Here is a 23,963-nt window from a genome sequence, read left to right as displayed (position 1 = left end):
CCTCTGGACCCCCAGCCAGCTGCTATGTCCAGGGAGCTCCATGTCGAGCTGGGATGGCTGGAAACATGGGCACTGCAGCTGGCATCCACGGATTGCGGGGGAAGGGACCCCAGGGGGAGCCTCGAGCCCCAGGGCCGACACGAGCCTCCGCAGCTGAGCCCGGTGGTTGGGTGCTGTGGGGCTAGTCAGTCCCATACCTCGTTTTACCCAGAGAGCATCACATTCCTTCTGCATCACATTCCTGGGACAAGGCTGAGCCTGCTCTGCTCTGGTGACAGCAGCTGGAGCAGAGGCCGAAGGTTCTCTGAGGCCCCAGGATTTGGGGGTCAAGGGAGTCAGTGGGGAGCAGCAGCTGTGTACCCAGCAGACCTGGCCACAGCACTTCACTCATCACGGCCCGGCAGGCGCAGCTGTGACAAGGATGGGTGTGTCACAGTGTGCCCTTCGCGCCCAGTCTCCCGGGAGTTTAGCTACACGCTGGAGCGAGGGTGGGCGGCTCCTCTTCAGGAAAGAGGCAGTGGCTCAGCCAAAGCAGAGCACCTTTTTCTGTTTAACGCTGCCAGCCGTCTTGATCCCCACAGAGGGCCACACTGGATGAGAAGACGCCACATCAGGCCCCAGGCAAACACAGCTGTGGGCGAGTCACCTGTCACGCGGATGAGCCTCTGCCAGGCCCCACTCTGTCAGGGAAGCTGACAGGGTGCACGAGATAGTGGGGAATGCTTGCTTCCAGACGTTCCCAGCCCTTTCTGGAGACGCCCCCATGATGCCTGTCTGAGCTTTTGCTACCTGCTTTCCTTTGCTCAGCATTTGGATCTCAGAGAAACAAATCATCAGCATCTTACCTCCAGCCTGTGTTACCTTTCCCTCTCAGCTCAAAGACCAAGTTCAGGGAAGCACAGGTCCCCAGCGCTCCCCAGTAGCCCGGATTCACCTCAGTGACGCCAAGGCCAGTACGGCCTGGCCGCCACAGGGCTCCTCACCACTAGGAATAAAATGTCTCTCGCCCTGACACAGCTTTCCAGCCTGAAGCTGCCCGACTGGGATGGTGACTGATGCCGGCCCCTCCCGGCAGTGCGCGCGCCCGTGGACGCGCCCTGCTGTCTGGCGCTCAGTGGCTTCCCTGCAGGGTCCCCTCCACCTGCTGTTCTACTTTACACTCCACTTCCCTCATCCACTGACAGACACGTCAGCACGTTCTGCTGCAGGGCACGGCGGCCGGGGCGGGAGACGGCTCCCACAGGCCCAGCACGGTGCATTAGGCAGAGAGCCAGCAGGTTCCATCCGAGGAGGCACTCCGGCTCATCAGCTCCTCCCTGTGCAACAAAATGCCTGGTCATCTAGGGTACAGCAATCAGGGCAGAATGGCTCCAGCTGCAGTGGGAGCTGCACTAGATTCTGAGCCATCGGCGCTGCTCTGTAAACTGTGGGGTTTTAAAGTAGGGCTAACTCAGGGCAGCAAGTGGGTTTATCTTGTTTGGGTTCTCATGCCTTTGTTCTGCACGGGAACCTGGGGACGCTTCCAGGTGTCAGATCATCCACGGTCTCCTCCAGGCATAACGACAAAACAGCACGCTCTGGGAACCATCAGAAATGCATTTTGCTCTGCTCTGAATCCTAGTAGGGGCTTTTCCAGTCAGATAGGATTTGAAAGCTGAGAAATCTTTTTATCTTTTAAGTTAACAAACTGGGCCTGAGACAAGACATTGAAAAGCCCGCAGTGTCGGGCACAGGTGGATGGTAGGAGACAAACTGCCTCACGAGGCTGGCATTGATCCTCATTCAGCTTTCAGTAGATCATTCATTTTCTTAATTGGGAGAAAGCTAAGGGACCGAATGGGCAGATGACAGTTGGATTCATGGTGATGACCCAGGAATCGATCTCCACGGGTGCTGCAGCTCAGCTCAACACTGTGGGGTCCCCCAAGTGTCTGCTGGGTGCGGGCTGAGGTCGACGTGGGGGCCTCAGGGTTTATGGGTGGGCAGGACAGGGTAGACAGACGCGCCACATCGGACAGCAGGAAGCACGCCAGCACCACTGACCCTCGTTCTGCTAAGCTGAGCCTGGGTCTTCACCCATACATGCCCACGTCCTGGCCATGTAAGCTGCTTTCTGGAGGGCGCTGCTCCCTGCTCTGCTGGCACAGTGACTGCACACACCCGCGCTAAGCCCAACAAGGCAGAGCTGGCCACAGAGGCCTCTGGACCTGGACTGAAGTCCCAGGGCTCTGCAGGGCACAAGGAGTCCTGGAGAAGCCCGAAGGGGCCCATGGGAAGGCAGTGTGCCAGAATGGGGCACCTCTGGGCTCCCACAGTCCTGTGGAACTGCCAACCTCGGGGACACAGTAAGCACCTGACAGTCTGCAGGGCCCCAAGCAACACACCAGGAAGAGTCAGCTCCTGGGGTTCTTTAGATTTGGCAGGGCCTCCTCAGTGGGCCTGGTGGGCAGCTCTGTGGTCCCAGTGTCCCTTCCCTGGGCATGGGTTTCCTCCAGTGGTGGCTCTCAGAATACAGATGTCAACCCAGGAGGGCCAGCGGGAAGGCCCTCACTTCCTGCAGGGCACCTCTCAGTGGCCAGACCAGGGGCGCTTGTTTCCTGAGCAGCCCTTTGCCCTGTCTCTGAATACAGCTGACCACCAGGCATCCTCTGTCTGACTGTCCGTCCCTGCCAATGGATTTGGGATAGAATAAGTGGCTATGCATTTGCTCCATCCCCAAGCAGGCTGCTCTCTGTGGGTTTCACCCCTCTGCCAGTGGGCCGTGCTCTCCAGGGAAAGCTGGCCTTGTCTACGATGGCCAGAGCTTGCCTCTCGGCCATGACTGGCCAGGAACCCAGGCCCAAGCTCCTCAGTAACCAGCAATCTGGCCACAGGGGTGGGGTCAGGAATGGGGAACGGCCATGGAGACTCAAGGGCAGGTTTGTGGGCACTTAGAATGGTTTTTGTCCTTGAGAGTGAGCCACGGGCTCGTCTGCCATTCATTGATGGCAGGACTTCCTTCCCTTTGAAGGCTGAATAATGTCTATTGGATGTGTGAGGCGTGATGAAAAATACAGAGAATGTTTAAATACAAATTAAAACATTTATTGCAGTAGAAGACACATTGCCATTAATCTCTCTCGAAATTCTCCCTCTCACATCAAACACGTGTCCCATTTTTTTTTTTTGTACCGGGGATCGAACTCGGGTTCTTGTACCTGCAGGCAGGTGGCGGAACCACTGAGCTAAATACCCGGCCCTCGAGTCATTTTCTGAAGCACTTGTGGAAGCCCTCTTTCATGGTCGTCTTTTCGTGACTGCTTCAATGTCCTGAATTGATTCAAAAGGTTTACGGGAATTTCTGTCAAATAAAAACACAATGCTATGTTCTCATCCACCTTATTCACCACATCTGGCACTGTGCAACTTCCAGCTCTTCCCCAGAGGCAAAAGGACCATGAAAGGGAAACATTTTGAATTGATTGGGGACATCAGAGCAGTCAGGACAGGGCAACTAAACACACTCCAGGAAAGAGGACTCCAGAGCTGCTTCATGAAGTGGCAACAATGGGATAAGTGTGTTCAAGGGAGGAGGAGGGTTTTAAGGGGAATTAATGGTAACACGTCTTTTACTGCAATAAATTTTTAGACATTCCCTGTATTTTTGATCACACCGTATAGAGCACCTTCCCTTTATGCAGTTATTCAAAACACTCTATCATAGACTTAATTATTTTCTTGCTCAAAATTTGGATATAATTTTGTCCATATTATTGCAAGTACCTGTTTCCTGTTGTTACGGAAAAGTGCTTCACATTGAAACTAGCCAGACAACAATCCGGCTGGATTTCCAATTTACATGCATTTGATTGTGGGGCTGGATTCTATATGGTGGCCCACCCCACCGTTCTGACTCCCTGCAATAATTAAAACAGCCACATCACTCGAGCAAGTCTCCTCAGCATTGAATGGATGGGGGCGACCTGGGTCTGAGACGCAGGTCTATCAAAAAGTGCCAGCTCTCAGCCGAGAAAATAAGAGGACATAAATCACACGTTGCTTTACATGGAAATTGCCTGTTAAATTTTAATATCAGCCGCACAAGCTCCCCTCCTTCCTGCTCCTATTACACCGTGAGGAGAACATTTCTGCCTCCTGGCACCAGGGCCCTAATCTGGAAGGAAGGAGAGGTTGCAGACTTGTTCGCCCCATTCTCCAAAGTGATAAAAATAGTAAAGGTAGTCAGTGGTGATTGATGAATTTCAATAACATAAATAATGGTTGTAATTGCAGTTGAAAGAGGAATATTTTCCACTTTGATGCATCTGACCCCCTGGGCCACCGTTAACAGAGAGGCACACTGGGAAAGGCTAACAGATGCCGAGGGCCGGGTCCACCGCCGGGTGTCCGGCTCTGCCTGGTCCCCAGCGATGACCTTGCTCTCTCCCTGTGCCAACCCGATGGCTTTTCCACCGTGGCCTGGAAGACACCTCTGTCACCCACAAACTGCACTCGTGGGGCCATGACCACCAGAGAGCACCGGGCTGCCGCTTTGAATGCTGCCCTTGGCGATGTTAAAGCTCTGTGCGGCGCACGTGGCCAAGTGGCTGATCGTTATCCACACTCCAGAGTACCAGACAGTGATGTCCCTGGCCAGAGCACTGCAGGCAATACCGGAAGGAAGCAACGTGTCCCTCCCAATCGACATTCCCCAGCTGAGTCCTGAGGGTGTCCCGGGAGTGCTCCTTCCCTGCCCTTCATCTTGGCTGCCTGTCCTCTGGCTCCCTGCCCCCCATTTCTGCCTTGCACCTCCCCTCCTAATCCCACCCTCCTCCTTTCTACCCCTATGGCAGAGCAGAGCTGCTGCTGCTTCTGATCAGCCATCTAGATCTCTGCAGGTGCCAGGTTCCCCGTGTGTGTGTACTGAACCCAGGGCCTTCACACTGAGCTACATCTCTAGCCCTTTTTTATTTTGAGACATGTTCTCCCTGTTGCTAAATTGCCCAAGCTGAGCTTGAACTTGCTGTCCATCCTCTTGCCTCAGGCTCTGAGAGTGCCAGGATTCCAGGTGTGTGCTGGCTCGCCCAGCTCTGAGTTCCTTTGATATGACAGCAGCAGGTCTTGAAGCCAGGGTGGCAGGGACAGAGTCTGGGGGCCTGAGGCAGGGGCCAGCCTTCTCCCTGCTTCTGGCTGTCACCCCGCCTGCTCCCCAGGGAGGCCGGGCAGAGCCGGGAGCCCAGTGGGGACACAGCTGATGCTCTGGCAGCTTCCTCCCAGAGCCTGTCCTCAGCACTTTCCCGCCTGGAGCTGATCCTGGAACTCACACCGCACCCAAGATGCGTGCCAAAGGGATCACCTCTCCTGAGGCATGCTCCGAACCTGCTGGGAGGAGGGCTGTGGAGGAGAGTCTGGCTTCTGAGTCGAGCTGGGAAGACAGACTGGCGGCTGGGGGCGGTCACCTCACTGGGCTGGTGGGGCGTCAGCCCTGGGGAACAATCCTAGGACATGCGGCCCTTCCAGGCAGACCCGAATCCTGGAAGTGCTTTTCCAGAGCCTGAGAACACCCAGGCGTAGATGGTGCATCACAAAGAGGTGCTGTTCCGTGCTCTCCGGGGAGTGTGTGCCTGAAAGCCTTCCCTAGGTTCTGGTTCTGGGGCATGGGGATGTGTGTGTTTCCATCCAGCTCCGGAAACCAGAGTTCTTCTACTTGTAGAAGACTGTAGAAGCAGCTAGAAAGAAGGAAGCTTTTTTTTAACCAGTTTTCTTCCCCTCTATTTAGTGCCACGATTTAATGGCTCTGTGGCATTGTCAAAGCATTCTAACACTTTATCAATAAAGAGGCATTTCAAACATCCTTTGGAGGTGGCTCCACGTTTACCCCCCACCCTGATGTCTCTGGTGCCAACCCTCTAATCCCCGTGTCGATCCTCACTTGAACCCAGGACTGAGATGTCTTCTGGAGCTGCCATGGTTCTGCTGGGTGTTGCAAATGGCCGGGCCGTAGAAAGAGCTTTCACAGCAATGCTGCGGCTGCAGAGCTCCCCTGGAGCCGGCTCTGACTTCAGGGATGGAGAAGACGGCCTTCCACAGCTGTGCCCTGAGCTGCGGAGCTTACCCGTCTGTGTTCTAAGCCCCGGCAGCCGCTCTCGAGGCTCGATCCGCCTTCCTCTTTCCAGTCCACATCTCCTCAGCCCCTTCAGCTCTGCACACTGCTCCTCTTCATCCTCCCCTCTTTATTTCTCCCTCGCTCTCATTCTCTTCTGTCTCTCTTTATGGATCCCAGTGTAGGCATGAAATTCACATAGATTTCATCTTCCTCATTGCACAGCCTTCTTCAGTTACAAAAGGTGAGTGGGGCATTGTTACTCTTCTCTTGCTCTCACGAACAGAACAGAGCAGCACCGTGCTTGAGTTCATTGCTCTCCTCGGCGGTCCCAGACTGAGGAGTCCCTGGCTTTCTCCACCAGTTGGGGACAGTACTGGTCACCCTGACGCAGGATGAGAGGCTCAGGACTTCTGCAGACATCGCGGGCCAGCGAGGCATCTTTGAGAGGTCTGCCGGCCGACAGAGAAGTGGCGCTGGATTGGGCAGCCTGCTTCCGAGGCCCGAGTCGCCGGGAAATGCCCGGCTGTTACCCTACCCGCTTTCCCACTGAGCCCTGTTCCAGCTGGTGGCCTGGCTCCCTTTTGGGACTCCTCCTGGCAAAACTGGACAAGAACAACCCTCTCTCCCACTCATCCTGTGAGAAGTACTCTCAGCTGCCCAAACCCAAGGAATGGACTCAGAGACTGGAAGCACAAGTTGAAGAGAGACTTCAGTGTGGGTCTCGAAAGCCCGGGTGTCTGGTAGACAGGCACAGCCAGGGCAGCTCCGACACGAGTTTTATTCCCCGACACATGGCTCTTTTCCCCCAGTTTCTCACTGGCGGAGTACTGAGGGGTGTACGATCTTCCTGGATGTCATCTCGTTTTCATTATTTCCCCTTGGGGTGTTCTTTTCTCTCCCTTCTCCACTCATGTCCACACTTTTCAAGAAAGACTTTCTTAATAGTTAATTCTCCCCAGTATCCTGTTTGCTTAGGGACCTTTCAGATGCCTGAGCTTTGTCATGTCCACAAGCCATTAGGCCAGCTGCTAGCAATTTTCCTCTCAGGGCTAGCTGCTCTGTCTCGAAAAAGGACCACTTTAAGTTTGTATTTCTCACACTGTACATGGTTGTATTCTGTAAATGTTCTCAAAAGCCAACAGCAGACCCTGACCTCGGTACCTTCGTATCCAAGAGGTTCACTGACCATCCCCAGATCGTGCTCCCGTCAATCCCTTCTGCTCTGACATGGGCGGGTCTAAGGTTGACCACCGTCATGAGGTCCCGCTGGAGAATGACAGGTGAGTCAGTGACCCTGAAAAAAGCCATTCGAGTGGAAAAATTACCAAGGACCAAAGTTTTGTTCAAAGATTTGTATCTAGTATTTCTATTGGTAAATAAAAACTTCAAGCAAAGTGTGGCTATTCAAACTTGTAAATTCTGACATAGAAGACAAATGAATTCATTTTCTAGAACAAAAGAGCGAAAGACCATTGTTTGGGTCATTCTGTATCTTTTATAAAGAGGCAAAATTTTAAGTATGTCAGAATGTGTAATTCATCCTAAAACGATTTGAGATGATTTTTCCTCGAGAAGTAACAGTCGGGATCCGCCCCATCCAGTGGGCGGAGGGTGACCATGTCACCCCAGCAGCTGGTGCCCCTTCCCCAGTCATGGCAGTGCAGAGAGGGTGCTGGATGGCTTTCTGCTGCACCGGCTGAATTCTGCTGGCCATGAAAAATGCGATACCATCGACAGGATTTGTTTTTCTTTTTATCATCAAGCTAACAAAAGACAATTCTTCAAGATCACACTTATCTATGCCTTAGATTTCATATGTCAAATTGCAGTAATTTCTTAGCAGAGTGAAAAATATTCACTGCTTCAGAATAACATTTTTTCCCCTTTCTAGGCAATCATTAAACTTCAAATAGCCATTGGTGAATAGCTTCACTCCACACCCCCTGTCAAATAAAAAAAAACACACACAAAATCTTCAACTAGCAGGAAATATGCCAACGTACACCACATTTAAAGCCAAGCACAGAATCTTGATTGTATATTTCATTCTGCCCAGGGATAAGGAAGATGTCTCAGCAAATAAATATGTCTTCCATGAAGAGAACATTTTTTTCTCTCTTCTAATTCTCTACCATCTCAGGAAGGGAAATGTCCCCCCTGAAGTTATAATATATTAAAAAGAAATAAGGACAGGGTTGTTTTTTTTTTAAGGGAAATCATTCCAACGGAATGACTCTTAATTCTTCACTGCACAAGATTGCTCGGAGATGATCTAGAACACAAGACTCCCCTCCTTCACCCCAATTCTCAAAGCCCTGTAACCAGCAATGCTAAGCAATCCCACATTTCTTCTAGGATGCGACAGAATTCCCTATTGGAATCAGGTACCATCTCCCCTATCTGAAAAATAGTTTCCTTCTGTCACCTTCACTTTTCTAGGCAAAGAGTTTGGATTTAAGGAACTGATGTAAGAATTCCAAATTTGATCCATGGCGACTCAGGTGGTTTCTGGCTTCTCCTGGAGAGCATAGCACTGCTCAAGGAAGTGAACTGTGGTCAGAGGTGATCAGCCGGGGACAGTGACCCTGGCTGCCGGGACAGAAGAACAGGAAGTGGCTCCTCTGGCCAGGTGGAGAAGCCATAGTCCAGGTTGACCGCTGGGAGGGGCGGCCCCCCCGATCTGCTGGGAAATGCTCTCACTCACCCTTGGGGTGTGTCGTTCACATCAAAGAATCCCAAGCCCTGAGCAGCACACAATCACCCAGTTGCTGAAATGCAGGTCTGGGATGGGGTTGACCCCCGGGCAATAGGTGTGGCTGGTCCTTGGGCCACTCTGCGAAGAAGGTCCCAGAGCCGTGAGCATTGTGGGGCGCCACCTTAGGGTGGTCTGCAGGTGCACAGTGTCAGCCTCACCTGTGGGCTGCTTAGATGAGGGGCAGCAACCCCAGCCCACCTGGCCGCCCTGACATCCAGCGAGCTCTGATGGGCAGCGTCTCTGACTCAGACAAGCTTGTGAGGGAGGCAGCGTCTCAGGCTCCACGGAACGTTCTGACCCAGAGGCTGCCCTGCCCTGCTCCAGAGCAGCGACGACAACCTTGAGCCTTGGGAGGAGACACACTTCAAACCTGAGGGGCAGCAGCTGCACCCAGCCTGCTGGAGCTGAGCAGCCCCCACAGCTGGTCCCCAGGGCCACCTGCTGGCCCACACACCCTGCCCACAGTCCCCATCTGCCCTGCGCTCCGCTCCATAGCCAGCGTTTCACCTTTTGTTCTCATAGTTTTTCTCTTTTTTATGTGATCAGAAGAGTCACATATATCTATTGTGGGCAATTAGAGGACAAAGAAGTCCCCCATGATTCCACCTCCTTTATTTATACTTTGGTATATTTTCTTGTAGCCTTTCCCTCTATGCAATGACAGAATTCCACTTTTTTCACTTGATGTTGTTTTTGGCTTTAAAAGCACTTCATAAACATAATTTTAATGCCTATACTTAAATAGTAGACATTAATAAACTCTTTTGTACTAATGTTAGATATTGGGTCATTTAAATTTTTTCTATACAGGCAAAGAACATCTTTATATTCATTTCTTATTTCCTTTGGATGAAGCCCTACAAGTGTAATTACAGTAATTACTGGGCTAAGTGATTTTCATGTTTGTAAGGCTGTTGTTATCCAATGCCAAATTGCTTTTCAGAAAGTTTTAAATAGTTGAAACTCTCTCTTATCTACCCAGGCTCCTCTCGCCCTCCGCAGCTTTGGGATACTGGCGTCTGAGTATTTGCTGATGTGGTGAAGGACACACGTTTATCCTTGCTGCTTTTGTTTCTTTATGGTGATGCACACCTGCTCACTTGCACACCCAGTCCCACTGGAATGGAGCCTTGAGTTGCACACATTCTAAGGCAACTTCACTTTCCAAAACCCCATGTCTGCTCCTTAAAACCTCCCTCTGTCTCTGGGTGTCTAATGGCCATGGCCAGGCCGGCGTTTCTCTGCAGGGCGGCCTCACCTGACCCTGGTCACAGGTAGCTAGTTCCGCAGCCCAGCCCGCTGGTCCCTGCAGCCCATCTCTTACCTGTGGTCTCCAGTGAGTGTCGAAAGGGCCTCCAGTGTGTAAACTGCATGTGTGTGCATGGCGGTGCATGCACAGACCAGGAGAGGACACTCTTCCCCTGGTGATGCAGGATGTGCAGACCTTGGTGAGGAGAAAGGGCTGGCTTTCAGCCCCACTTACCTGCGGGCCAGGTGACCTCACAGGGCACCAGCCTGCTGAAAGCATCCCTGAGCAGTGAGCTCCATCTGAGCATTCTTCATGGAACCGCACTGGATGTGAGAAGCAGAAGAGCTTCCTCTCTCCCCCGTGCCAGTGGCCTCTCTCTCCAGGAATCTTTCTCTGTCTTTACACTTCAACAACTTCCCCCTTGTGATGGGTATGATGAAGGGCTGCCTGGTACAGATTTCCGTCACCCTGGCAGATGCTCACTGTAACTTCCTGCCACCTCGTTGCTCATTTCATTCTACAGTGCGATGTCCGGCTGACATTGTCTCTAAATGCCAGTGTCACCCCTCTCCACCCCTCTGTGCCCTGGAGTTGGCACCTGCCATTTCTCCCTTAGGAAAGAAGCAGCTGTCGCACTGTGACATCTGCAGGTCCCAGCCTCCAGCCCGAGGAGGAGGAGGACAGGAGAACAGCATAGAAAGACAACTTGTCTTGAGTAACCACTGGAAAAATGGAGAAGTCATGACCATCAGGCCTAAGTGACAGTCACCTAGGAGAGGAACTCGATGGCAGAGCTGCTTCCTGGTGTTAAAGATCATTAGAAATCAACAGAAATGTCAGCCAGTGTCACAAACCCTGCTGGGGCTGCGCCAGTGCCTGGGGGCCATGCTTGTGATGACCTCAGGGATCTGATGGTGGCTGCTGGTGGCAGCTAAAAAACCAAGGCAAACTGCTGGGACGCGGCTTTTCTTCTGTAGGTCTAGTTTCTAAGTGAACGGTGGGCTGCTTATAACCACAACGAAAGGTAGCATCGTCTCAGTAGCAGTCTCTTTAGTGTTCTCCACACATTCCCTGGGGCAGGGCTGGGCGTCTCTCAGTCCATTTCCTCTTGTTACAACCAAGTCTCTGAGGCCAGCTGATTTATGGAGAAGTCTGTTTGGCTCACGGTTTTGTAGGCTGGGGTCCAAGAGCTGCTGCTGCTGTCTTCCCAGGGCCTTCTTGCTGTGGCAAAAGATGGCAGAGAGTGAGACAGAGGTGGAGCCAGTGCACCAGCCCGGGTCTCCTCTTCTGCCGTCACCAGTCAAGGGCACCCATTCTCATGACCACATCTGCATGGTGTCACCTCCGAGGCCTGTCAGCGTGTAGAGAACCTGGGGATTGAGTTCGCCCATGAGTTGCGGAGGGTTTAACCACAGCAGGGCAGGGGTGTGGGAGAGACGGGGAGGGAAACTTTCTGGGCCACAAAGCCCCAGTTCTCTGCTCACCCTGAGCATCTGCTTTGCTCCAGGCGTACCGCACCCCATGACGCAGGCTGAGGCGCGATGACCATGAGGGGAACACCTCTCCGCAGACACCCTCAAGCACACAGAGCGGCCGGCCATGAGCTTGAGATACAAACCCGCATCTGAAAAGATGCTCAGAACTGTCTCATCCATGGTCAGAGTCTAAAAACAAAACAAGACCGAGAAATTTAATTTGAAGCAGGTCAGGTTACCGGGTTGATTGTATTGGCCGCTGCACACCATTTTCTTTCTTTACAGGAAACAACTTTCAATCAAATAAAAAGATTTGAACACACTGATAAAAGTAAACTTTGAGCCCCCTCTTGGTGGCTGAATCATACCGGGATGGGATTTTTGTGGGTGTGGACTTCCTGCATAGGCCAGAATGCAGTACAAAGAAAATATTCCGAGTGATCCTGTTTTTTAACAAATGGTCTCCTTTGTAGTTATGATGCTCTTTTCAAAGCTTTCAACACAGTCCAGAAAAGGTGTCTTTTTTGTGTTTCATGCACTGTCACGTTTCTGCTTGACAGTGACGATTATCTGGAATCAGTGTATAAATTCTCCCTCACCAAACAATGACACTAAGTACAATCCCAAATTATACTAGAGCAAGTAACACTTGCAAAGGTGAAGGGCTCGCAGGTCACCGTGTCACGGACACCACCATCTTTGCAGTGTTTACATTCTGCGTAGAGGTGTTGGGTGGCCTTTCTTGAAGGGCAGAGCTCCAAGGCTGGGAGGCCAGGCTGACCCCTACCTCCATCTAGGGGAGGGAGTGAAAATTCACCCACGCCATGGCCAGTGCAGGGTGCTGACCCAGGATGAACCGCGTTGAGGAAGGAAAGTGGGACAAACGCTGTCAAGTGGCAGCAATTCCATGTCCACCCATAGCCTGTGGCAGGCGAGAGTTTACAAGTCTCTCCCAGGATTGAAAGGATCAGAAGTCCAGCCCAACCTTTCCCCTGACAAGTGGGCGTGTTTCACCCATGCAAATGCAGAAGTCTCAGCTGCAGAAAGGCCCAAGGAACTTGGTGAGAAGACGCCCAGCGGTGAGTTCCCACATCCGACAGGATGCACGTTTCCTTCGGGCCAAGTTTCACTCCAATCCCAGAGGCTCTGCAGAAAGTGACCTTAGGCTGTTCAGTCACCCGAGGGAGATCCCACACCCCTCTACTCATCTCTGTCTGGAGCCTGGAGGAGGAAAAGTCCCCTTTCTATCCCTACACCAACACCACCCTCAAAGAGAGAACTGCTGCTCTGCAGTTCTTGTTTGCAGCTCCACTTGCGACCCTCTGGCTTACTGTTCTGGCAGCAACCATGGTGCCCAACACCCCGGCCGTTACCCATTCCTTTCCCTATGCACTTTGCTCAGGGGAGGCAGAGCCCGGTGGGGCTTGTGATTTTGCAGCTGGCAGTGGACACATGACCAGTTCTGGCCAATGAGATGGAGGGGACATTGGAGGTGGGGATGTGGCGGCACATGACTGGGCTAGAGTGACTACTTGTGAATGCGAGGGAACATGCAGGAGGACAAAGAGACCTCAGGGTGCAGCCAAGCACCAGACAGAGCCCTGGACCTCACTGTGAACAGTGAGACCAACTACCAGAGCTGCCCATTTCCAGTCTCGTGTCTATGAAGGAAACAAATCCCTCTTTAACTCTTCATTGACTTCTCACTGTCTTTGGCTAAACACGCCCTATCATTCAATGATTCCCCTCACAATGTGGCCTTCACTTTATACTTGTGTGTTTCCTCTACACGGAGAAGCATGCAGCAAGACAGAAATCAAGAGAATAAGTTTTTGGTTATATTGGAGGTACAGGGTGAGATCAAATGTGAAAGGGGAAGAGAGACCAAAGGAAGAAAACATTTAAATGGTTTAAAAATAAAGCTTAATAAAAATCTTTAAAAGAAAAAGAAGATCGCTGCGTGTATATCTATATATATTTTTCATGGTTAACATTTTATAATGACAAACATTTGGAAATAATGGTTCAGCTAAAACTGTTGACAGGTTGATGTACATGTGTTGGTAAATGTGCGTGTATGTGTGTGTATTATGTGGCACGTACAGGGGGCCTCTGTATCTTTCTGCATTTGGAAAAAAGTTGCATCAGTGCTGAGTTTCTGCAGACTTTGTGTTGTCATTACCCGATAAACAAGGCGGTGTAACAGATAGTTGGATAGATTTGCATCGAATTGGGTGGTCTAGTAACCTAGCAGCGGTTCCAAGCGTATAGGAGAATGGCTGTGAACACTCCCCCATTCCATGTAACCGACTTGAGCATCTGTGGATTTTGGTTTAGGGATGTATAACCAGAGACCAACATCCCCAGGACCGAGAAACAACTCTGTGTGTGTGTGTGTGTGTGTGTGTGTAAAACACATATAGTAGAATCGCATCGCTTTTTATGTCTGTGTGCAGGAAAGGCAGCCTAATTGGATGGCTGTGTGCAAAAATGATAACTGGTGTCTTGGCTGTGGTATCGTGGGTCATTTTCTCCCTTAGCTTATTGTTTGCTCGAACACTGTAGTTTTTCTACATTACCCTGTATTAATTCTATGATACAGGAAATGGAGGGAAACCCCAAAGATGCCCTCCTTGAGCAAGGGTGGTCCCCCAGCGCGTCAGAACACTGAGGCTCAGCACAGAAGTTGCTTGGGGAGGGAAGGGGCCCCGTGAGAGGACAGAGGCTGGGACCCTGTCTCCTCGGTGCCGGGCGCTCAGGACAGTGATGCGGTTGGTCGGATCGCTCGGCTGTCTGGTCCTTGGAGAGACGAGGGTAGAAATGTGATATGTTAATGTATTGTTATGGCTTCTCATCTGGCTGGGGCTCCAAAATCAAGATTACCAAATATGATGGGCCTTACGCTCTATTTTTACTGCCTGAGCTCCAGAGAATAAATTTAAATGGGAGAGACTGAAGAGTGAGAAGACCTCTCTCCTACCAATTGAAATAAGAAGCCTGCTCTCACCTTGGAGAACAGTATATCTTCTTCCAAGGCAAAAAACGGCATAGAAATTTAGATTCATGTAGAAGGGTTTCTGCAAAGGTTGTAAAAAGAGCCTCTTTACGGAGCTGATCCCTTCTTGGGAAATTTTATTGAATGAAATTTAATGGCAACTAGTTTCTGCTGAAGTTGAATTTTCTCTCCCTGTCACTTTCCATCGGGCCTAAGTACATATCTGTCTTTTTCTCATCTATTCCAAAACATGATTTAAAAATATTGAAGTAATATTTCTTTCCCTTCAAAGAATGCTTGTTTCAAGCAGGAACCTAAGGTGTTTTTCTCCCCCCACCCCCTGCCGCATTCAATCTGTAATTTTGTAGGTTACACTCATTTGCAGATGGGAGAGATTGCCTTTTATTCTTCTCCAAGTGTTAAAGCAATTTAGATTAATGGGCCTTGGACTCTTTGATACCCGTTTTTAAGGCATTTCAGAATCTGTGGAAGACGGTACCCTTTCATATGTGATAAGTAAAAATCTCGGCAGATGAAAGCCTCTTCCTTTCCTTTTTGTTTTTGCACAAAAGAAATCTTCAGAGCTGCAGAAAAACTGCAGAGGTGAGAGAATTCTTCTCCGCCCTCCCTTGGGCAGGGACCCTGGCAGCAGCGCAGAGGACTTGGGCGATGCTTCTGGGGTCCCGCGGGACGCGTTTCCCAGGCTGACAGCACTGGGCACTGCCCCGCAGCCCTTGGAGACTCCGTCAGGACGCGGACGAACGGCGAGCCAGGCCCCAGGCGCGGTTGCTCCGGGGAGTCCTGGCCGCCGACAGGGTGGCAGCGCCCTTGCGGCCCTGACTTCAGCCCCGGCCCTGGGCAGGCCGTGCAGAGTTAGTCAGGGCTCCCGATGGGCTGACTAAGCTCTCAAGGTTCACGGATGCCCCTGCACGGGGAGGGCGGGCGAGGGGTACCTCACAAACCTATAGGCATCCCCGAGCTCGGGGGGTGTGTGCGTGCAGGTGTGTGTGTCGGTTTGTCTGACTGGAAGAGAGAATGGTTATCAAGGACAAGCAGGAAAAAGAAGGAAAAGAAGTCACACAGTGTTTTCCTACGTGAGCCGCAGACTCAACCTTTTCCTTTTCCTTGACGGAGACAAATGCCCAGATGTGGGTGAGTTATAATTTGCTGCCTAAGCAAGGGAACAACCTAGAGGGTAACAGATAAAAATAAAGCCACAGGGACCAGCAGCATTTAAAAGTTGTGAGCACAGAGTTACCCACAAGAACCTTTAAGCCTTCCCAAGGACTAAAAGAAAATAAAAAACTTAAAAGAGCAAAAAACCCCCACATTGCACAGAAAAAGAACATACCGCCATTAACATCATGTGGTAATTTTAACATAAAAATGACATTAAAAGGGGCAAATAGAAAAATGGGCAAAAAACCCAAACAGACTTGGAGCCTCCAGACATGTGGGAGACTGAACTGCTGTCTTTATGAAGCCACTTTCTTGATGGTGATACAATTGTTATAATCAATAAATCAATGTCTTGTTTACAAGTAACAAAAGACACAAACCATTAGCCAACTTAGAAAAGAAAAAAATGAGAGGTGTAGAAAGCTCAAATATATGAACTAAAAATGGCAAAGGTGAGAGAACTTGATACAGAAGAAATTTAACCTCAAGACTACCAGGCTGTCTGAAAATATATTTGAAAAGTTGGTAGAAATGGATAACTTTCTAAAGAAATACAATTTACTAAAATGGACCTGATTAGAAATTGAAAACCGATTTCTGTAGCAGAAAGGGAGAAAGTTATCAAAGAAATACTGTAAACACACACACACACACACACACACACACACACACACACTCATATGGTTCATGGGACAATTCTGCCGAACCTTAGAAGATTAGAAACCTGCCATATCCTCATGCTGTCCTAGAGCATTATTACTCGCCTGGTGGAGCAAGCATAGCATTGATGTCTAAATCTGATTTTAAACATTCAAACAGGGAAAATAACAGACAAGTGGCACTTATAAATATTGATTTGAATTTTCTAGATAAAATTTTTGCAAATCACGTACCGCATTAAAACCCTAACTCTAGATCATCTTCTAGGTCTGTGAGCTGAACTGATACGGATTTGTACTTACGGATTCATCCACTGCTTTGGTGCAGTTTGGGTGGCTATCACAAAAGCCTGTCTTTCCCAGGTAGGAATGAGGCTGTGGGTTGGGGCCCTAATCCAGTGTGACCGACCCTTACCACAGTGGGGCAATCTGGAGACCGACTCACACGAGAGGAGCAGGGCGAGTGAGCGTGAGGAGGCTCCCAGTTTGCCAGGCTGAACATCCAGGACTGGGCAGCCCCATCTGTCTGAAAATAGCTAAGGTGAGTTGTGTGCATGCACCAACCTCCCACGGGGAATGTGATCACGAGGTACTGCCAACATGGGCTAATGAGAACAAAAATTTAAAAAGCACACAATGAGACAGGAAGCAAGAAGGACTCAGAGGCCAGGCCTACTCCTTTGTGTTTTTATTCATTAATTTTATTGGTACATTTTAGGTGTACAGCATGATGACATTCATCATTGGGAACTTGCACCTTTACATAATCTCTCTTGGTTCTTCACCCCCTCCATCCCTCCCTGTTTACAAAGACTTTGCTTCCATTTTTTTCTCATATTTATTCCTTTCCCCTTCCCTCCCCCTCCCCCTTCCCCTTTGAACCTTTTCTTCCTATTTCACATTATTATACATTTTGGGCCTCATTTACACTTTCAGTTTCTCACAGTATTTATGCATGTGTGTCCTATTTATTTCACTTAAGAGGATGGCTTCGATGTGCATCCATTTAGCTAGAAATGACTCTAGTTTCTCGTTCTTATGGCTGAGCAGTACTACTCTTTTTAAAACAATTCGCTGTTGCAGAAACAAACTAACCCCTTCCGAGGTGGTTTGCTCAATGATCTAATCACCTTCCAGCCCTTGAAAGCCCCAACACCCCAGCCCGGCCGTACTGGGGACGAAACTTGCGGTGTGTGGCCTTTTGCGAGGCACAAACAGTACCCAAAGCCCAGCAGTGTGACAACCTACACTTCTGTTCTCTTCACCCTCCCCTCACAAATACAAATGCCAAGCCAGGAGAGACAAGCCCTTCAAAAACCAGCAGCTTTCAAGGTGCATATCCCAGGAAAGGTGATGAGAAAAGACAGAAAAGACAAAATAAGTGGGAAAAAGTAATCAAAGAACAGAATCCAGTGTCAAAAAGGGGAACAAGGAGAGAGAAGACATCTCTAATGTGTCAGACAAGTTAGCAGAGGAGAGAAGACAAGCAGATGAGGGGACAGAGAAGACCTGGGACACCCAGGGCAGCCAGGCTGGGGGCTGGGAGGAAGGGCAGGAGGGAGAGCCTGCTGCCTGTGAGCAGCAGGGCCCAGAGGACTCCCGACCCTCCTGGTCTTCATTTCTGTCCCGCCAAGTTGCTGCACCGGAAGCAGATGGGGAGGATATGCTCAGGCAGGAAAGTGGGTGGGGATGTTACACGGGAAGGTGGATCTTCCTGCTGCTGTCTTTCTTTTGTGTCATTGGGAATGAATGACACAAGGAAACCCCCAACGCCGGGCACTTTACACAGAACAACCACCAAGTCCTCCCCGCAGCCCTGTGGGTAGATGGTGCACAACTCATCTGCAGAGGAGGAAGTGGGGGCGCAGACAGGAAGTGGCTGGCTGAGGTCACTCAAGGTCAACCTGGGCCACTTCTGCGTCTGTCCTTCCTTGGGGGCACAGCCCTTTGGCTTGATTATTGTTTTATAAAAATTACACTAGTGGTTCATTTATTTTACGTTACTGTAAACTGCTGCTGCTTGATGGACAGGGAGACGGGATCTCTGTGTCATTCAGGACATTCACTTGATTGAGATTTAATGAGCGGAAGTAAAATAATACTTCCAGTGAGTATACATTGTCAGGTCATATATATAGAAAACGAGCTAGTCAGAAGTCACATGTTTGCAGAGACACATCCAGTTGTGCGGGGACATTATCACTTGTTCTGATGTGAATTTACCGACATAAACCATCTCTCCATATTTTACAAATTGGCTTTGCCACCTGTGGTGTTGGCCATGGCTCCTGCACTGTGGCTGGGGCCCAGCACACCCCACCAGACCCCAATTGCTCCTTGCTCTTGAGGACAGGGCTGCAGACCACACCAATGATGCAGTGACAGCTGAGTGGGTGATGAGTCTAGCAAAGCAGAGATGTTTGTGGCCAAAGAGGCCATGCTGGCGTCACCTCCAAGATGGCAGGACCAGGCCAGGCTCCCGCGGTTCCCCCCACGGGAACACAGCCCTAGTCCCTGGGGCACAGCCACCTGCCCTCTGCAGCCTGCAGTGTGCCTCGACATCCCCACAAAGAGCCATTGGCACCTGGAGACCGTTCAGAGTCAGGGAGGAGCTCTGGCACCAGTTATGCAGGAGCAGCGACCTCCCGCCCTGTACTTCGTGCACTGAGGGGAGACTGGAGCCATGCCGTGTGGAGTCAGTCTCTTCTGTCCCTAACAGGGTTTGCTTGGGTCCCTTGCTTTGAAGGTGGCCATGGGAAACATCCTGGCTGGCAGTGTAGTGCTTTTCTTGGGTCAGTTGGAATGGGAATGTCAGAGGAGACCTTGACAGTTCTTGGACTACAGGGAATTTCGTGGCTCGTATCTGAAGCACTATAGGGATCAGATGTGTTTGGTTGGGTCTCTATCTTAGTTTGTCCCAACTTCCTCCCTCTCTCTTCTCCCATATGCAGCTTCTCCAGGCTGGCTTCCTTGGTAGCCAATGGCTCCTGTGGTGACGAGCCTCATGGATACCATACCATCCAGGCAAAGAATGTCTCTTCTCAAACTAGCTAAGAACTGAGCTTCACTCTAATTGGACCACAGCAGGTCACATGTCTGAGGTCACATGACTGGGATTAAGACAATCCGATGAGGCCCTGGTCAATCCAGCCAAACCCCATCGTTGCCACTTTTAGTGAGAGTCTGTGATGCCCACATGACCTCGTTTCATCCTCCAGCAACTCCAAGCCAGTCATTCATGTTCTTCCCTTACAGATGGACTCAGGCTGACAGGCAGAGTGGAGGGACCCGTCCAAGGTTGCACAGCTTCCAAAAGAAGCCTGGAGTGAATCCAAGGTGGGTGCCTGGCCACCTCAGAATCACTGTCTTCTCACCTCCCATTTTAGAGGTGGTTAAATTCGTGACTGGTTGAAATTAGGGCACCCACTGGGTGGTATGTGGTGACGGCAGGCTGGCATCACCTGGATAGGAGCAGAGAAGAGAAATGGCCAAAGAAAGAGTGAGGGTTGGCCCAGGAGAGAACCACGGGACCCATTGGGAAGGGTGGGTCAGGTGCAAAGGGCCTGCGAGCTGGGGCCGATTTCAGTGGAAGGGCTGGGGAGGGACCACCTCCTGAAAGGTACGACACAGAGCCAGCGTCTGGGGAGCTCAGGCAGTCATGCAGTGGGCAGGGTAAACCCGAGATCTGGGAATTCCTCCCTAATGGGCAACTATCACATCCTGCAGCACCAAGACCAGTGTTTCCAAAATGCACCCATTTTATGGCTAAGTAAGAGAAATATTGCCAGAAAACTGGCATGGACTTTTCTATCACTTCATGTTTTCCTTTCAAGTTGTTAGAGGAGCACTGTTGTGTGTTCTAGACATGGACTTACCATGTAATACTAACGCTCGTATAATGCTGGACCCACAGGTGAACCATATCAGTTAGGACATTTCTCAAACTTCTCCCCACCCAGCTTCTATACCAACTGTGTGGGTCCCTTTTGGGCTCAGAGTCTGGGTCTGTTTCCCCCAAGGCCTGGGCTGTAAGGGGCTGTAGCGATGTGACGCTTTTTACAAAAGTGTGTGCAATGAAAACCGTGGGCGGCCCTGGCTTGGGACTGGGCCCAAGGAGACCAGACTGATGAGGTTTCTCTCAGCCACTGAGGTCCAGCTGATTGCCCAAGGCCCAGTGCGTTAGCTGGTTAAGCTGTGAAGAGCGACCCGCCAAGCTTGATTGACTGGGCTGTGGCCAATTAAGTTGCTTGGAGGCCTCGCCCCCCGCTTTCCTGTAAGTGCTGCCCCTTGTGCTGTGGGCTGGAGCTCCTGGGGCTGCTCTCCTTCCAGAAGTTGTCGGACTTTGTAGTCAGGGCGGCTCAGTCCACACAGACTCCACTCCAGGTTGTCAGCACGAGGGCTTCCCTCTGGGTTGGTGTTGGTGTAGTAGGCAGGTCCGAGGTGGAGCTGCAGCGCCCCAGAGCCTGGGGTCACCTGAGCGGGTTGTCCGAGTCACTGTGCCCACCAGGCCTGTGCTGCCTGCTTCCTCACTGCCTCTGGTTCCTGGTAAGTTCTCGCGTGGATTCTGAAGTGTCACAGATTTGTGTTAGAAGCTAAGTTTGTCGGAGGAAACTTTTTGGTCTGGACCGCGCTGGGAGTTGTGGCAGAAACAGAACTGAGACCTCTGGGGAGGTCTCTGTGCCTGGCTGGTTCAGAGAGAAACCGACCTGGGTTTGGTAAGAAAAGACTGGGTCCTGTGCTGTGCTGGCTGCCTTGATGTCCTGAATGTTTCAAAACGTTTCCCTGTCACCACCATTTTTAATTTTTTTTTTTTTTTCTTCTTGAGACAGAGTCTCACTCTGTAGTTCATGCTGGCCTTGAACTCACTGTGTAGCCCAGGCTGGCCTCAAACTCTCACAATCCTCCTGCCTCAGCTTCCCAAGCGCTGAGATTACAGGCATGCACTACCACACCTGGCTAGCCATTTTGACTTTGGGGAAGATCCGGAAGTCACATGGTGTGAGATCCGATGAATAAAGTGGATGAGGACACAGTGTCTTGTTTTCACGAGCCTGCCTTTCCATCGGATGACACTCGGTAGTAGCATTCACTGGATTTTTCATCACACCTTGTAGAGACACTCAGGAAAGAGGACTTCTAGAACTGCCACAGAAAGTGACAAGGACAGTGGATAAGTGTGTTCCAAGTGAAGGGAAGTATTTGGAGGGGAATTAATGGCAATGTGCCTTTCACTATAATGCATTAAATTTTAAGCATGCACCTTATTTTTTGATCAGCCCTTGTTTGCTCTGAGAAAGCACATAATCTTGATGTGGTCCCAAGGTACTTTGTACTGGGAGAGGGCGTATGATTTTGGGGGGCTCTGCAGTGGCTGCCTCAGACCAAATGGGCGGCACCCAGGGTCTAGAAGTCCTCCTTGGAACTTCTGCCAAGTTCATGGTCAAGAACTCCCAGAACTGTGCTTGGTGTATTTATTTCTGTTTATTTCTGAGACATGGGTGAACCTTGCTAGATATACTTTGAACTACAGTGACCACAATCAGGGCATCTTCATTTGGACAAAATCGCTTATATCAAAGTCTCCCCAGAAATAAGACATATTTTAAATTAAGCACACAGAGGCTTTTAATTAAAAGACAAATGAGGAAAAGTTATTCATAGAAGCTGGAGCCTTATATCAGGGGGTCTGCTACTTTTCTGCTCTGATTTGAGTCTCAACCTCAGAGCAACAAGGTGGGCCAGCCAGTGCAGCAGGAATGGTGAGTGTTGGTTAGTGCGCTTGTGCCATCCTTGGTGGCTCAGTTAGAATGTGGCCTGTCCTGGGCTGGACTGGAAAGCAGCCCCTCCCCTTACCCGCAGCCATCTCCAGGAAGGGAAGGTGATCCACACCTGCGGAGGAGGCTCCATAAAAGGTCTGCCGCCCTCCGCACCTGGAGCAGAGGGACAACTAGGTCACTGAAACCTTTGTGGTGAAAACGCAACCACTGTCTGTGCAGTAAGCCTTACCTTTAACTGCTTTGCCTTAACACAGATGCCTACTTATGCTCTTCTTTTCAAAAGAGGGTGGTTAGGCCTGAAATCTGATCACAATGAGCGACCTCCTGACCACCATAGGGAAGGATGAAGCCCTTGCTGAATTGGTGAACTGAGTGACAGGTGTGCATAACACATGAGTCCTTTTCCAGTGACTTGAAAACCAAAACTTCTTCCTTAATGGTTCTGATTTTTATTGTGTTCAGAGTATAAAGTCAGCACATGTGTGATTCTGAGTTGTGGGGGATTTCTGATCACTTTCATTGGTTAGGGCGGGCTACTAGAAATTGCTCTGAAAACAGCTCTTCATTGCTTTTACCGAGGAACATGGAATGTCCTGGCTAATTGGTAAAACACTAGCAGCTGCGTCCATCTAGCAGCTATTTAACCATCTCCGTTACACATTCTACTGGGGCCCAGGGTACAGTGGCAGATAAGGTAGATGTACTTTTCCTCAGTGGGTGTCATACAAGAAACATGTATGCACATATGGCACAGGTAAAAAAAAATACAGGGACCCTCAAGTTACGACTGGCCTGACATACAAACAACTTGGGTTAATTGGGTTAATGGAAGATTCATCTGCCACTTGTTATCCATAGTGTACCCAGGTAAACATCCAGATCTCAGCTGTATTGACTTACAACTAGCTTGAGTTACAACCAGCCCCTGGGAACCAGTTGAGTTCGTAAGTCAAGGGTCCACTGTACAGAGCATCAGCAATGTCGAGCATTATGGATAAGATTCCTGAGCTCCAGAGTATTTGCAAATAGGTGGAGTTGAAGTCCTTGGACGAACTCCTTGTTTTGCTGATTAGTACTAAAGTACTGCTGGTATCTGAACTTATTACCTGGTAATGAATACGTTCTCCTGGAAATGGCTTGTTTCCCTGCAGGGGTGGGGAGCTAGATGTTTGGGTGTGTTTGTGACGTGAACAGGATTCTACTTGCTGGAAACGTGTTTCTAAAGATCATGAAGTTGTGCTCATCTATAAGATGTGACATGCAAGTTAAAAATTTCTGTTTTTGCTAGAAATTAAGGGTTATTAAGAGTTGTTTTAAAAGTCTCATGTGGTCACTAAAATTAAAAATAACTCTTTAGGCAAGGAAAGTAGGAAATGTTTTGGGTAGGTGAAGCCGTAGAATATGAAAGATGTGTTTTGGCGTAAGGTGGAATTATTAACCATTGAAGATGCGAGAGGAACAAATTTAGGAGAAATAAGTAATGTAAGGAGTTTGTGAAAAGTTTGCAAAAGAGGAATCTTGTGAAAGTTCTGTCAAACAGGCTAAAGTTAAAAGGGAATTAATATATTTTTATGTTATTTTAAGCAAGAGTTATGAACTATTTCTGAAAAATTTTCTAAAATCAAATTCTACATTAACTCTTTTGACATTGAACTAACTTTGGAATATTCCAGAAGGATCCCTGGCACGTCTGAGCATGGAGTCTATTAAATCAGACCTGTCTGATATCTTACATTGTTTGGGAAGCATTGTCCAAGAATGGTGGTGGTTCTTCATTGAGTTGTGCTTG

At 49.9% G+C, this 23,963-nt stretch overlaps 1 long non-coding RNA gene and 1 pseudogene across 1 annotated transcript; one reads left to right on the top strand and one right to left on the bottom strand.

Annotated features, from left to right (window-relative positions):
• The window catches only part of LOC101717674 (protein THEMIS3-like), a 50,596-nt pseudogene extending 41,399 nt beyond the window's left edge, over nucleotides 1-9,197 (bottom strand).
• An 11,500-nt stretch (nucleotides 9,198-20,697) lies between these two features.
• LOC147830178 (uncharacterized) lies at nucleotides 20,698-21,661 on the top strand. The gene is made up of 2 exons (XR_015442739.1): nucleotides 20,698-20,942; nucleotides 21,227-21,661. It is a non-coding gene; the product is annotated as an uncharacterized LOC147830178 (long non-coding RNA).
• The last annotated feature ends 2,302 nt before the right edge of the window (nucleotides 21,662-23,963 follow it).

Source organism: Heterocephalus glaber, unplaced genomic scaffold (assembly GCF_053883595.1).
Source record: "Heterocephalus glaber isolate CG9 unplaced genomic scaffold, H.glaber_assembly_v1.0 deba00000331, whole genome shotgun sequence".
NCBI lineage: Eukaryota > Metazoa > Chordata > Mammalia > Rodentia > Bathyergidae > Heterocephalus > Heterocephalus glaber.
This window is presented reverse-complemented; position numbering and strand designations above follow the sequence as displayed.